Source organism: Sarcophilus harrisii, chromosome 2 (assembly GCF_902635505.1).
Source record: "Sarcophilus harrisii chromosome 2, mSarHar1.11, whole genome shotgun sequence".
In the NCBI taxonomy this organism is placed as follows: domain Eukaryota; kingdom Metazoa; phylum Chordata; class Mammalia; order Dasyuromorphia; family Dasyuridae; genus Sarcophilus; species Sarcophilus harrisii.
The window spans coordinates 523,642,385-523,658,437 of NC_045427.1; the positions used below are offsets into that span (position 1 = coordinate 523,642,385).

General features: G+C 33.9%; 1 protein-coding gene across 4 annotated transcripts in view; it reads right to left on the reverse strand.

Moving 5' to 3' along the window:
- The window catches only part of TLN2 (talin 2), a 528,144-nt gene that overhangs the window by 265,381 nt on the left and 246,710 nt on the right, over positions 1-16,053 (reverse strand). For all 4 annotated transcript variants that reach the window (XM_003755615.4, XM_023497706.2, XM_031955439.1 and 1 more), the window contains one exon: positions 14,796-14,854. The gene's annotated coding sequence lies outside the window, so the exon portion shown is untranslated. The remainder of the gene's footprint in view (positions 1-14,795; positions 14,855-16,053) is intronic.

A 16,053-nucleotide genomic window follows, 5' to 3' on the forward strand; every position in this document is an offset into this window, starting at 1 on the left:
GATAATTGCCATAACTCTCCCATATTCACCTCCAAAAGGCCATGAAAGAGTGTCCTAAAACAAATCCTGGAACCATAGAACAAGCAAAAAAATTGGAAGAAAAAAATCTGTTAGTTCAAGAAACTTGGAAAATACACCCCCAAAAAAAGGTCTAACTTGAGTAAAAGGGAAATGCAGTATGAACAGGAAAAATCCCAGCAAGCCTGAAGCAAGCCTTGTCTTAGCAAACCAGCAGTGCTGTTCATCAGGCAAATATCAAAACCAAGACCCCCCCCCCCCCAGTGCCTCTGCATATTTAGCCAAGAGAATTTGCAGTCTCTAGCGTGAGAACCACCACACACTTTGGCACAGTCCCAGGCAAACATATAGACAGCAGCTCTACAGGTGTCTAAGCAATCAGGCAGCTGATAATACTGGGACTGCTTCTTGCTTCATCCAGACCAATATTTGCTTCAGAGTAGCCCAGGAACCGCAAAAACACACCACCAGCCTCAGCACATACTGGACACCAGAGGCAGGAACCTGGCTAAGCACCAGGTAAGCTACCAGACCTCTACAACTTCCAGCAGCATCAGCTATACCCTCACTCCATCCTCTTAGCCCAGCACCAGACACAAAGGTCCACACTGCAACACCAGGAAAATAGCCAGAGTACAAGAATTCTGAGACAATATCCCTTCCCCTTCCAGAAGAGCTCAAATTTAAAAGAAAGGGAAAAGGCCAAAAAAGATAAGCAGAATACTAGAACAAAAGAATCTGATCAGAGACAGTTGTGGCAATAGGAAGGTCAAGACATAAAACTCAGAAGAAATGATAATGTCAAAACAGATATGGGCAATAGCACAAAGAAAACTGGGATGTGATCTCAAGTCCACAAAGGATTCAAGGAAAGCTCAAAAAGGAGATTAAAAATCATATAAGAAAAGAAAAAAAGGTGGGAAATGAAATGAAAATGATGCAAGAAAATCATGAAACAACATGTTGGAATAAGAAAAAAAAAACTATTAAAAAGTAGAATAGGCCAAACAGAACAGGAGATATAAAAATTCACTTAAGAAAATAATTACTTAAAAAGTACAATTGGCCAAATTGGAAAGGAAGTACTAAAGCTATTTGAGGAAAACAATTCCTTAAAAGTTGGAATTGAGCAAGTGGAAGCTACTTATTCAGTGGGACATCTTACAATCCATAAAATTCAAAAGAATGAAAAAATTGAAAATGTAAAATACGTCATAGCAAAAACAATTTATCTAAAAAACAGATCCAGGCAAAACAATATTAGAATCACTGGACTACCCTAAGTCATAATCAACCTAGACAACATCAAGGAAAACTGCCCTCCCATTTTGGAATCAGAGGTCAAAATAGGCTTTGAAAGAATCCACCAATCACCTCAAGAAAGAGATCCCAAAATAAAATTTCCAAGGAACATTATAGCCAAAATTCAAAATTATCAGCTCAAGGAATAAATACTATAGAAAGAAACAATTCAAATATTGAAGAGCCACAATCATCACAGGATGTAGCAGTTGTAACATGAAAGGACAGGAAGTCATGGAACATGATATTACAGTAGGCAAAGGAGCTACGACTACAACCAAGAATCACTTCAATGAGAAAAATGATTCTTTGGTGAAATAGAAGCAAGCTTTCACAAGGAAAAGAATAGAATTGAACCACAAAAAAAATTTGACCTCTAATATGAAGACTCAAGAGAAGCCTAAAAAGGTAAAAATGGAAAAGAAAACAAAGGATTCAATGGAGCTGAACTGTTTATAATAGTACTAATAGTACAGCTAAAAGAAATATACATAGACAAAGGATACAAGGGGTATCTGAGAGAATGATATTCAAAAATTGAGTGGAAGAAGAGTACACTGAGTACAAAAGAAGGGAAAGAGAATGGGATAAATTATTTCACATAAAAAGGTGTAAAAAAACCTGTTGCAATGGAGGGAAAGATGGGCATTGCTTGAACCTTATTCTAATTAGTATTGGCTCAAAGAGGAATAATCGGTTGAATATGGAAATCTATCTTACCCAACAGGAAAATAGGAGGGGAGGAGATTAAATTATATAGAGGAGGGAGTCAACAGAGAGGCACTGACAGAAGAGAAAACAGAGTAAGGGAAGCAGTAAACTGAAGAAAAATATCAGTTAGGAGGGGAAGAGTGAAAGGAGAGAGAATAGGAGGAGGAAAAGAGATGATGAGAAATATATAATTAGTAATCATCACTGTTAATATGAAATGAACTCTCCCACAAAATGGCAGGGGATAGCAGAGTGGATCAAAAACTAGGAACCTATAATATGATATTTATAAGATATAACATCTAAAGAAGAGAGACAACCACAGAATAAAAGGAAGGAGCCAGAACAAATCTATTATGCTTCAATTGAAGTTTTTTTTTTTTTTTAAAGGAGTAGCAATCTTATCTCAGAGAAAATAAAAGGAAAAGTGAGCTAATTAAAAAATTAAGAAAATACACATTCCTAAAAGGTACCACAAATAATGAAGTAATATCAATGTTTAACATACATGTATGTTAAACCAAGTGTTCTAACATTTGGTTTAAACCAAATGTTGAAACCAAGTGGCATAGCATCTAAATTCTTTTTTTAAATTATTATAGCTTTTTATTTACAAAACATATGCATGGGTAATTTTTTCAACATTGACTCTTGCAAAAGATAAATCTTGCAAAAGATAAATACAAAGGACTCAAGAAGGAAAATGCTATCCATATCCAGATAAAGAATTAATGGGTTTTAAAAGCAGATCAAAACATATTTTTTCACTTTATTTTTTCCCTTTTCATCTCTTTCTTTTTTCATAACTATGACTAATAAGGAAATATGTTTTATATGATAGCATATGTATTACTTATTTAAGACTACTTATCATTTTAGGAAGAAGGGATGTAAGGGAAGGGAGAAAAATCTGGAATTCAAAATCTTATAAAAATGAATGCTAAAAATTGTCTTGATATGTAATTGGAGGAAAAAGAAATAAAATCGTAAAAAATTAAAAATGAAATAGCCACAATTGTTCTTTAAAAAATACTTATTGATTGGCTGAAAAAAAAATTCAATTGACTCACACCCTTCCCTTGCCCCCCCACTTTAAGGTCACTGATTTGCTGAAACCTAACCATATACCTTGGTTAAGAATCCCTTACAAGGCAATTACAGGAGGGCAGGACAATTTCTAGTACTGTAGTACTGTTTGCCCATATGAATTATTTCCACGTTGGGTAGCAAGGTAAATTACCTCAATCCTTAATATAATTTGTGCTTCGTATGTGAAAAGTCCTCTAGAGGCAATGTGGTTACTCCAACAGAATGACACTGATGTCTGGGGACTCTTTCCAGAACCTGATTCTTTTAAAGACACAAACTTGACAAGGGTTACTCAAGCTTGATCTTTCTGGAGATGTATCCTGATTAATTTAATAGTATGAACAACCAGAAAAGTATGTCAGAAGACTAAGTCAGTCTAAAAACACACACACACACACACACACACACACACACACACACACACATATATATATATAATTTTTTTTTTGGCTCGACTTTAGGTTAACAAAATTCAATCAATTACATTTGTTGTAAGCGTTCTTGGATCTATTCCTGCCCCTTCATTTTTCAATCCATGAATATACAAACTGCTACAGAATCCCATATCTCATGGGTATAGTGAATGACATGACTACTGGACAGCAAAAATAAAAAAAAAAATTAAATTGCAAACAAATATCAGTATCTTACACTTAAAGATATCAAAGGCAATAGCTCCTACTCAGGATGTGAATTTTTTTTTTTTTTTTTTTTGGCTGAAGCAATTGGGGGTTAAGTGAGTTGCCTAGAGTCACACAGCCAGTAAGTGTGTAGTGTCTGAGACCAGATTTGAACTCAGGTCCTTTTCAGGATTTCAGGGCTGGTGCTCTATCCACTGTACCACATAGCTGCCCCAAAATATGAATCTTTAAAAAGAGTCACTTTTCTTTTTTTCACTGGGAAATAGAATTGACTTTAATATAGTCTTTGGTTCTGTCTTCAAGTTTACCTTTTTCTCTAACATTTCACCCCCTTCAACTTCAATCATACAGAGATTTGATTCTGACAAGTTGATCTTCTAAAGTTGGACTCTCTTGGTCACAAATAGAAAAGATGATAGTTGGAATTCTAAAACTTCAGTATTTTTAAAACAACTTGACAAAGATAATTCATTTCTCCCTTCCCATTCTTCCAAATACTTCTTTATTTCCTCACCCTAACTTAGAAGTTAAGAAAATTTTTTTGCCTTCAGAAAATCTCAACAAAGTATTAAATTTTTAAGATGATGCAATGTATATCTCATGACACAATGAAATGTAATAATTGGAAAAAAAATCCATTTTAAGACTACTAGTAGTCAAAACTCTTGTTCCTTTTCAAGCTATATAAAACAGATAAGGGGGTAGAGAATATTTGCAATAATTAGTTTGAGAGAAATAATAAAACTATTTTTTTCTAAATGAGGAAGGCATGATAATGAAAGTCGCCTTGATTTTTGAAAGTTAGCTCATTAGTGGTACAGCAAGTGTACGATGCCTCATTTTTCCATATTGAGACTCCACATCATTATCACAAAGGCATACGATTATTATACATTTGATACAAAGCTCCTAATTTAAATTTCCAGGAATAATGTCCACAGTTTATTATTCCAACAGCCAACTTATATGGCAAAGTAGCATGAGGCTACTGAAATGTCCCAATGGGCAGTCAAATCTATTCATTTGTCCCTAAGACAACCATATTTGTATACTTTTCTCTGGGAGAAGAAGATGGGTGAAGGAAAAGGGAAATTTTAAGATATGTACTAATGGAGCTGAGAAAGCTTAAGCAGGAAGAAGGGTTGAGGTTTGAGAAGAAAGTTAATATTTCTGTAATACTCACTGTGAGAGAACACAGGGAAATCTGAGAGAGATGAACAGGGTGACTGTTCATCAACTGTGCAAGTCCAGTTGAGGTTATGAAATACTTGGGCAAAATAATCACATACACACTGATTTATATCTCTCTACATATAAGTTATTGAGACTGGACTATTATTTTCTTTAATCTGCCTATCTATTAAGTATATGTATGTACATATTTTGCTGAGGCAATTGCCCAAGGACACACAGGTAGAAAGTATTCAGTGCCTAGGGTCACATTTGAACTCAGGGCCTCCTAACTTCAGAGCTATATCCATTGTGCCATCTAGCTTCCCCAGTATATTTTCTTCTGAGGATACCTAGTTGGTACAATGGATAGAGTGCTAGTCCTGGGTGCCGAGAAAACTCATTATCTTCTTGAATTCAAATCTGGCCTCAAACACATAGTATCTGTGTGACTCTGGGCAAGTTAAATAACTTGGGTTTATAAGTTATTTATAAATAACTTATTTATTTATAATAATAAATTATTATTTATTATTATTATTAATAACCCTGGTTGCCTCAGTTTTCTCATGTATAAAATCAGCTGGAAAAGGAAATGCAAAACTACTCCAGTATCTATCAAAAAAATCCCAAATGGGTTCACAAAGTCACATGCATGACTGAACAACAAAACAGCTTTAAAAAAAAGAAAAATTGAATGGAAAAAAAACTGAATGGAGAAAAATTATAAAGAGTGATTATTCAAATTTAATTCAATAAATGCATTATATGCCTGTTATTTGCCAAGAAGCACTGTACTAAGCCCTGAGAAATGAGATTAAAAACACAACAATATCTGTATTCTAAAAAGCACATATTCTATGGGGAAAGGGATGGAACACAACATGTATTCAGATAATATAAAGATATACAAAGACAAATGCAGTAAATTAAAGAAAAAGCACTAAAAGCTAGAGGGATAAGAAAAGACATGATTTTAAAACTATGATTTATATATAAAAAAACTATGATTTAAAAGAGATAATTTTCTAAGGATGAAGTAGGGGTGACTTCCAGATTTGAGGGCTTGTACAAAGGACACTTAATAGGTCATTTTGACTGGCATGAAGAGTTTCTAAAGGGGAATAATATGAGAGAAAATTGGAAAAGTGGGTGAGAGTCAGATTGAGGAAGACTTAAATTGTCAGAATGTATATTTCTATATTATATCCTACAGGCAACAGAGAGACAGTGAAGATTTTTCTGTAGAATCCTGATATATCAAGAACAACATTTTAGAAACATCAATTTGTCAGCTAAAGGTGGAAAGACTGCAGAGGGGACAGATGAAAAGCAAGAAAACCAATTAGAAAACTAATGCAATAGTATAGGCAAGAGGATGTCAGGGTTAAACCAATGTGTGGCTAGTTGTGTGAATGGAGAGAAGAGGAGACTGTATGAAAAATGGTGCAGAAGGAGAATCAACAACACTTAGCAGCTGATAGCATATGAAGAATGAGTGAAAAGGAAAAAGTCTTTCTCCATAATAACTGTCACAACTGAATTTACATGGGACCCTAGAGTAGGCAAAGAGCTTTATATGTATTAAAACAGTGGTTCTCAAAATATGGTCCAGACAATCCTGGGAGTCTCTGAAATACTTTTAGAAGGTCTACAAATTCAAAAGTAATTTTATTTCTAATGTAGTAAATATCTATAAATATAACATATAAACAAAAACTATTTGGAGAGATAATAATTTTTAATAGTATAAAGATACTGAGAACAAAAGTTTGAGAACTACTGTATTAAAACCTATCAAAAGTGATTCTTAAAGAAAACCATTAATGAATTTAATAATTCTCTAGAAATCTCTAGCACTTAACCTAGGTACAAAGAAAACACAGAAGGACAGCCAGATGGTGCAGTGGACAAAGCACCAGTCCTGACTCAAGAGGACCAAAGTCTCCCCTAAACAAAAAAGAGAAGAGAATGAGAACACAGAAACTTAAAATCAAATGGTTAGAAGATATTGTCAATTAATTATCAATTGATAAAAAGCATTAATTGAAGGCAAATAATATTTTCTAAAGTAATAATTTAAGACGATGATATGATGTAATTTCATGGATACATAATTTTTCATGGATTTCATGATTTTTAGAGCCCCTTTCAATTTAGGATCTGAGATCACATAAGTCTTTCTATATATCTATGTGAGCCAAACATAATCATTTCTGCTATAACATAACGCAAAAAAAAAATTATGTTATGCAAATCTAAGTAATTAAATACAACAGGTTTATGAGGAAAGGAGGATTGTGACACAATGCTCAAAAACTTCATCAGTTATACAAACAAAAAGATAAGGAGCTAATTTTAAAAATAAAGGTAGTTCTACTTTATACAGATTAAATGGTTGAGAAATCTATAAATACACAATAAATAGTGGTGATGGCCTTGGTATGTCCCTAGGCAACAGTTTAATCTGGGCTAAATTCCTAAAGCCGAGGGTAGCAAGATAAGGAGGCTGGAGGGTCATGGCTGAAGGGTGTGGACCGGCCCACCTTTCTATATATATATATATATATATATATATATATATATATATATATATATATATATACACCTATACCTATATATATATATCTATATCTATACACACACACACACACACACACACAAAATGTGGCATATTATTACCATGACAAAGACATGAAGTTTACTTGTGGAAATATATGATGGAAGAATTACAGCTTGTCAGTTACTACAAGCAGAAGAAATTTCATATGAGCAAACTCAAAATTTTACTATGCTCAAAATGTTCCCTAATTTATCACTTTGGAATAACTGTTGTTTTCTAAACAGCACGACTGACTTGCAACACAGTCATGAAAGCATGATTAAGCAAGGAGCATCCATGAGGTCCATGATACCAAGTTAAGATGGGATGGGTTGGGTTTTTTGTTTTTAGAGGAAATAAGGTCACATAGCTAGTAAAGCATCTGAGGCCAGATTTGAACTCAGGTCCTCTTGATTCTATAGCTGATTGCTTTTATCATGGTACTACCTAGCTGCCAAGGGAAGGATTAATTTTATCATATTCAGTTACAGAAAGATTCTTTGGAGGGTAATAGTAAATCAGATTGTTTGTACAATTAGTCTACATCAACTAAATACTATTTTAAAGCTGCCAGTTTTGTTTAAAATCTTAACTGCTTTTGTTATTGTTTTAAAGCTTAGAAATAAAAAAAAAATTCACTCATTTTTTGACTCTAACGGTTCAGACCAATAACTTCAAAGTGTGGCAAGCTCCCATTGTGAAAGCTTCTCAGTAAACCAAATGATCAATAAATAAATGTGTATATCTAGCATCTTCTGAGTACTATGCTTTGTATTACAGTGGGAACAAGAAAGTCTTATAATATTCAGATCTTATCCTGAAGTTTTGAATTGATTTCATTGGAAAGACAAGCAATGAAACAATTAGATAATGAGATGCTAATGGTATGGCAGGGTCACAGTTAATGACACAAGAATTAAGAGAAAAAATAGATCATGAATTTATAGGCTCCTGCAGAATAACAAAGTCAGGCTATGAATGTGGGTGAAGGAAGGTGATCTGAATTCGCTATGTTTTAATCTCAAAACTATCTTCCTATAGTATCCCCATGATCTAAACTCTCTCACACATGAGACACTATCATCTTGGTCCAAATTCAACTAACTACATAAAGATCAAAACATTAGAAAGCCAATGTATGGTTTATATAAAAATGTTTCAAGGCTGACAAAGATTTACCCACACTAGGCTGGTAGTGGGTTTCCATTAATATGACAATACTATGATTCTCAAGCTTCCCTATTAGCCAAAGGTTTGTCAGCAACATGGTTTAGCTAAATCTCCATAGCATTTTCAGTCAGTCTGTATGGATTTTGGGTAACTGAAACAGACTTACTGATTCACACAGAGTGTAGAGTATACTGATTATTCTGTTAAGCAATGACATCTGGAATTGTAAGTCATGGCAGCAACTTGGGAAGACAGTGGGGACTGAGTGTGGATCACAACATAGAATTTTCACTCTTTCTGTTGGTGTTTGCTTGTGTTTTGTTTTCTTTCTCATTTTTTTTTCCTTTTTGATTCCTTCTGAACCCTTTCTGTTCTGTTTGTATTCTTTGAAAAATTATCTGCACTCATCATTCTTGGCTTTTTTTTTTTTCATCACTATCACTCAATCTCTCATCCTCTCAATTCATCCAAATTTTTGGATCATCCAAATATTCTAAAAGTTCTGCCTTGTAACATAAAATATAGTCCAGCAAATCAAATCCACACATCTTTCATATTCCTCACCTGAGGTCCATCCTATCTCTGTCAAGACATGAAAAGCATGGGTGACAGACATCATCAGTCTTCTGGAATGATAAGTGTTCCCTGTTTTGAGCTGTTTTGAGTTATTTTTCTTTATAATGTTATAGTTCTTACATAAATGATTTCTCTTGGTTCTGCTCAATTCTCTCCACATCCATTCATAAATGTCTCATAGAACTTTTGATATATTACCTTGAATTGTCATTTTATGTTTCTTTTCTCCCTCAATACATCATGCATTGACAGAAAGCAAAGACTATATCTTACATTGGTCTAAATTCTTTTTGGTAGCTAATACAAAACTTTCAACATCTGAAGTCTTCAACAAATTTTTATTCAACTAACCTCTTGCTTTTTTAGTATAGCTAGGTTATAATGAATGCAGATAATGAATCCTTGTCAAGTGGTTGCATTATTTGAATTCACACTGCATATTTCCATTGGACTGGAACCAATGACCATAATTTATCTAATTATACCTTAGACTAGTATGAATTCAAATACATGCAACCTTTACAGAATTCTTTATTCACACTAATTGGGACACAGCTGTATTTGTTCTAAGGTCTGGATGAAATAATGCTTGAAGTGCCTACATTAATGAAAACTAGATAAATGAAATGGAAATAAAAAAGGTCTCTTCCAACTCCCTTCATGATATAAATATATTTCCTCTCCATTCGCTTCCTTCTCAGTAACCACAGAAAAATACAGGCAATACCAGCTATTAAAAAGGAAAAGCATGTTCCAAACATCATGTCTCCTTCCTCCTCTCTCTTTCTGTCTCTCCCCTCCCCTGCCCAATCAACCAGTCAGCAGGCATGTCCATAAGCAGCAAGCCCTTCACCAGGATGGTGGAGAATGCTGGGTACTAGCATCCCAAAAGACCTTCCTGAATTTGCATGAGTGACAGTTAGAATGAGAAAAGCAATTCTCCATTCAAAATTGATTTTATGTCCTCAGCCCATCTGTGTTGGGAAGTCCCACTGGCAGTCCTGGCTGGAAATTCTGTTTGGGTAAAGTTCCCAGATTTAGCCATTACTTTCTTAGTACATGCTGATGCCATAGCTGTCAGCATCTGCTTTGGAGATCTGAGGTTCCATTTATATTAAGTCAATTCCACGGTGACTTGGGAGAGCATTACAGCAATCAAGTAGTTCTGTACTTCGAGAAAGCAAGCTAGAGCCATTATGTTTAAGCACCTGATTACAGATATGCAATAACATTTCTCTACCTTCTAAGTACCTTCACTACAACTTTATGTGAACATATCACTACAATGTAATTGAGTTTCACAGTATGAGTGCTTGAATGCTCTGAATTTAAACTTCCAATATATGCCTCAAACTATGCTGCTGGGAGCATATATAGAAAACAGGATCAATGCTACTGAGATAAAATATATTTATCTCCACTGACCAAAAACCTCCACAAAATCGCACAAAATTCATTTCTTCTTTTAAAACACCACTTTCTCTCTGTTTCAATAACAAAAGTATTGACTTTATCTTGTCCCCACCCTAACAGTCAGAACTAAAACACTGCTCATAAGATGTTGCATTTTTCACTGAATCTTCAGAATATCAATGTATACTATTCTCTTGTCTTTTTTTCAGGGTTTATCTTGACATGAAGCTTTTAAATATATCTGACATATCTGTAACACAATCAATTCCTCAACTTTCATAACAGAAAGGAGGCAAAAAAAATTAAAAACTGCACTTCAAAAATAGCAATTAAAAAAAGAAAATTAAAGTACAGCCAGAATATTACTTGGAGGCTAAGTATTTCCCTTTTTCTGAATTTTAAAAATCTAAATGTGATCATTATGATCATTGGAAGACTAAACCTTATTAAATTATGTCCCTAAATCTTCTTGGTTTCTTTTCAAAGTTGTAAATTCGTTCAGATTCACACTTTTTGAAGAAAAGGATGTCAATGAAAACCTGACTTCTGTGTATGAATATTTATTTCTAAAAGCTCTTTCTTTATGAAAAATGAAGTGAAATTCATATGAAAACAAAAATCTGATGCAAAATTCTACCTTAGGTAATGAAAAGTCTGAATTCTATGACATAATTATTTAGGAAACAATAAACAAATTTTTATATAATACCTCTACTTGGTCACCTATGTTTTTTGCCCAAGAAATCTGAGAATACAAATAAATCAGGGTGAAGCAAAGTGACAAAAAGATAAATCTGATAAACGGCACACTAACTGTACCAAACACAATATCATCCTTAACAACTTGTTTCTTTAAAAAAAAAATTACTTTTTTTTCAAAGCTATTTTAGCATAGAAAGTTCCCAAAGTAAAATGCACTATTACCTTCCTCTTATTACTACCTATTCCACCAAGTTAAGTTTTCTGTCTTGCTTATTTTTCTTTGTTAAAATGGCTGCCTTTCCATGCCTAGTTTAAATTATAGAGTCCAAAATTCCAGAAATAGAGAAATGATAAAGAAAAATAAGTGGAAACAAACTTTAAAACAGACTTTGATGGAGTTTTTAATAATGTCAAAGGTACTTTTATCTTAAAAAACTGTCACTTACTGAATCCAGGTAGCATAGATCAATATCAATTAAACAAGTTTTATTTTAATAAATCTCAGAATATTTAAATAAACATAATTTTTACTCTAACTTCTACTAATTCCCTAACATTTCCCACTAAGAAGATATTTCACTCAAAAAGTTGTCAACCAATCCAGATGTTTTAGAAAAATACTGTCCACACATGAGAAGGTTTAAAAATTTGTGGTATTAACAATGACAACAATAAAAACATTAATCTCAGAGAAAAAAAATGCTACATTAGTCTGACTCACTAATTATGCTTGGTTATACCTCTTCAGTAGATGGACTAGGGAGACAAGCTTCATTCAGTATATTAATCATGAAGGGAAACATTCATACAAGCTAGCTGCAAAATAAAATTTTTCAGCTTTATGAAAATCTTCTAGTAGAACCAGAGCAAACATGAAAAATGGGGCCAGCTTTCAATATTTTACATTCATTTTCTTTGATAAACATCTTCATTTAGTCATTTGTCAATATATTCTGTGGCATAACTCATTTTAAAGATATATTCACATATAGTAATAGTAATTTAAAGTAGAACTGAAAGATCAATGGGAGGAGAAAGAATTAAGTGATATTAACATTTTATACTGATCAAAAGCACTGATGTGAGCGAGTAACTATAATGGAATTGTCTGATCTGTCATGTTCTTCAAGGGACTGACAGAGAAGAAGGTCTGTGTTGAGATTAAGGTTATTTGATAAATTTAAGGATCACAGATCACAAAAGTGAAGCAGGAAGGGACCTTAAGGACATTTAGTTCAAACCCTTGATTTTTTACAGATGAGGAAACTGAGGCCGATGGAGTTAAGGTGACTTTCTAAGATTTAAAACATGATTCTTGGTCTCCCAGAACCAGTATTCTTTCCAATAATCTATCCAAGTCTCAGTATCCAAATAAGTAGTATATGGGAAACAACTGATGTACTTACCCATAGAATTACTCACAGTAACCTCATCAACAATAATAGCACCATTATCTGATTTAATCCTTATAATAATCTTGGGACATTATGCCCCTATTTTACCAATAAAGAAACCCAGGCAAATACAAGTCACGTGTCATCTCCAGGATGCCACAACTAGTGTTTGAAGTCAAATTTAGAGTCTTCCTGATTCCAACTCTAGCACTTACCTACTGAGCCACCCAGCTGCCCCTTTCTTATCATAGAGTAGTATATAAATGTGGCTTATTATTATGTGATAATATTTGAAAAAGATTTGTTCCTCTGAGTGCAGACCGAAGCATATTTTTCCACTATATTTTTCTTGGGTTTTTTTGGTTTTTGCATTTTCTTTTGCAACATGGCTAATATGGAAATATGTTTTGCCTGACTTCACATGTATAATGGATGTCATATTGCTTGCCTTCTCAAGGGCTGAGTATGGTATGGGAAGAAGAGAATTTGGAATTCAAAATGTTTTAAACAAAAAGAACATTAAAATCTTTTTAAATGCAACTGGGAAATATTTAATGAAATACATGAAAAGAATTTGTTTCAAATTCAATGTGCTGCCCTACAAAAGATTCCCTAGAGGTGCAGAAGATGACATCTTCATCAAGTGCATTAACTTAAGTCAGCACAACAGGAAAGTTTCATGGCAATCAACATGACCCAAAGAAGATCAACGTAACAGTCTGATTTCCCTCTAAGTTCTCTTTTTAAAAAGCTTTGCATCTGGATCACCCTTGATAGTATTTCTAGTATAATCACTTAAAATCTAAGGTTGCCATATGATACATAGTTTGGAAGAAGACAAAAGAGTTCAGAATTAGACACCATCTATTTCTACTTTCCAGATATTAAAATGCAGAAAATTTCTTCATTTTCCTATTCTAGGATGAATTTCTTTGCCTTATGCAAGTGATGTCAAAAGGGTAGAAACAAATAAAGATGAAAAGGAATCCCAGTGGAAAGAGAGGCATTTGGTTTGACTTTTCAGACCGGGAGCCAGCACTCCCACCATTCACTCCCACCATTCTGTTCCATAATCAAGGAGCATTAATGTGATTTGCAGTGGTCCTAGTCATGTCAGGTAGTAATGATGAGGGAACCATAGGAAAATACAAACTATTATCCTTCAAGGTCCGCTTCAAGTCCCACCTTCTCCATGAAATCTTTCCTAACTAATCCAGACCAGGGTGTGACTTTTAAACAAGATACATGGGAAATTAACAGTGATGGACAAGGATTAGTAGTAGAAGTATCTCCATAAAGGGATTCCAAATTGCATGATTATGCTACAGTTTAGAGGGATATTAGCTTAGGGCTCCAACACTCTTATCAGTGAGCCTGATGAGAAGACATCATGTAAATTATCTTTTTGATGTGGTGACTTTCCTAGTCATTTATGAATACTGGAAGTTTTCTTCTGAGAAACCATGGCATTGAAACTCAAGTCTATAGTACACCTTCAGAGCTTTAACGTCATATGAGTAACTCCAATACCTGGTGATTCAAATGATTATAACAAATCCTAAGTGTTCTTCCAAAGGATGTAGAAAGGCAACAGTGGCCATTCTAATGGAATCTGTGTCCATTGTAACCCTCTGCAATGTAAGAAGGAATTGGTCTAATTTTATTTGCAGTTTATGGATTGTGTATTCTTCTATGAATGACCTGTAACTACTGTTGACAAGAGTTATCTGATGGAATGACATACAAAGCCATTCATATTAGTAAAATAGGATAATAGAATTTTACTGACCAGCGCTTTATCATGTCAATAAAAATACTGAATTTGGTCAACTCAAGAGGGACTGTTAGAAACTTTCATTGTAAACCGAGGAGACTTGGCACAACTTTAAAAGGCCTAGGTTTGGAATCAAAGCACGTGGATTCAGACCTCACACCTCTATATAACATAAGGATCCTTATCTATAAAATGAGGGGACTGGACAAGATGATCACTAAGATTCCTCTTACCTTTAATTTATGATCTTATTATAAAGTAAACTCTTCACACAAGGTGATCTTGCAACATGCTATAAAAAGAAAAAGAAAAAATCAATTTCAGAATCAAGAAGACACAGCTCTGAAATATACATACCAACACTTCTACATTAAGCTGATTTACTTGTAAAAGGTGCCAGAGAAGAGAAGCCTTTCAATAATGCCAGAAGTTATCCTAATGATCTCAGATGTTACAGGGACAGAGGAGTTTTACTCTGAATTCCAGGTATTGTCAGGTTCTTTTTAGGGCTCTCAAATTTTTTTTTCTTAAAAATGGGTGAGGCTACCACTTCCCTGACAGCAAAATTTTCCAATATGTCCAAGGATCTGCTCAAGATTATTCCATGTCATTTGCAGCTACTTTCCAGAAAATGTGAAGAATAGATTTATTTGTCTACAGTTATACTGATTCATGTATAAGATCAAGTATTGATACAAAAGCAAACTAAGATTAGAGATATATAGCCATTCTTAATCACCAAGTATGGTATCAAGGAAGGATTAATGGTCCAGGAATCAAGAGACCTAACAGAAGCTTAATAAATACTTTCAAAATTGAAATACATAGTCCCAATTGTGCTACTAATTGTACAGCACTGAAACAATAAAACCAAAAACCAAAACAAAACAAAAACCTTATACATATTTTGACAAAGAAATGGGATTACCTTTATCCTTTTTAAATTGATCCACCTCTTTTAAAGTTTTCTTTTAAAATTTTCTGTTTTAAAAAGTCAGTGTAGTTAACCAAAGACTAGGGGTAGAGTATGGGGAATGAGAAGGGTTTGGGGGAATGAGGAAGAGAAATGATAACATAAATACAAGTACCCAAGTCAAGGAATTCCTTCACACCTCGACCCCATTGGGGAAAAGAGGAATAAAAAAGCAAATTTGTTGTAATAAATGTGAATATTCAAGACAAATTCTTCACAATGGCTATACCCATGTGTGTGTGTTTCTCTGTAATGTACAGCATATTTCATCATTGGTCCTCTGAATGATCAGTGGTTATCATTGGTCCATGAATGGTCACTAGATTGATCATGATTCTTATAACTTTCAAAACTTATCATTCTTAATGAAAGCACTCAAAAACCATTCACTTTTACAATACTGAGTTTATAGTATAATTTGTTCTTTCTGCTCACTTCATTCTCTGTTAGTACAACAATTTTTATGAAATCTTTGTGTATTTGGAGTGCTAGACCCACAGAAGGTCCTTAAAAGTTTA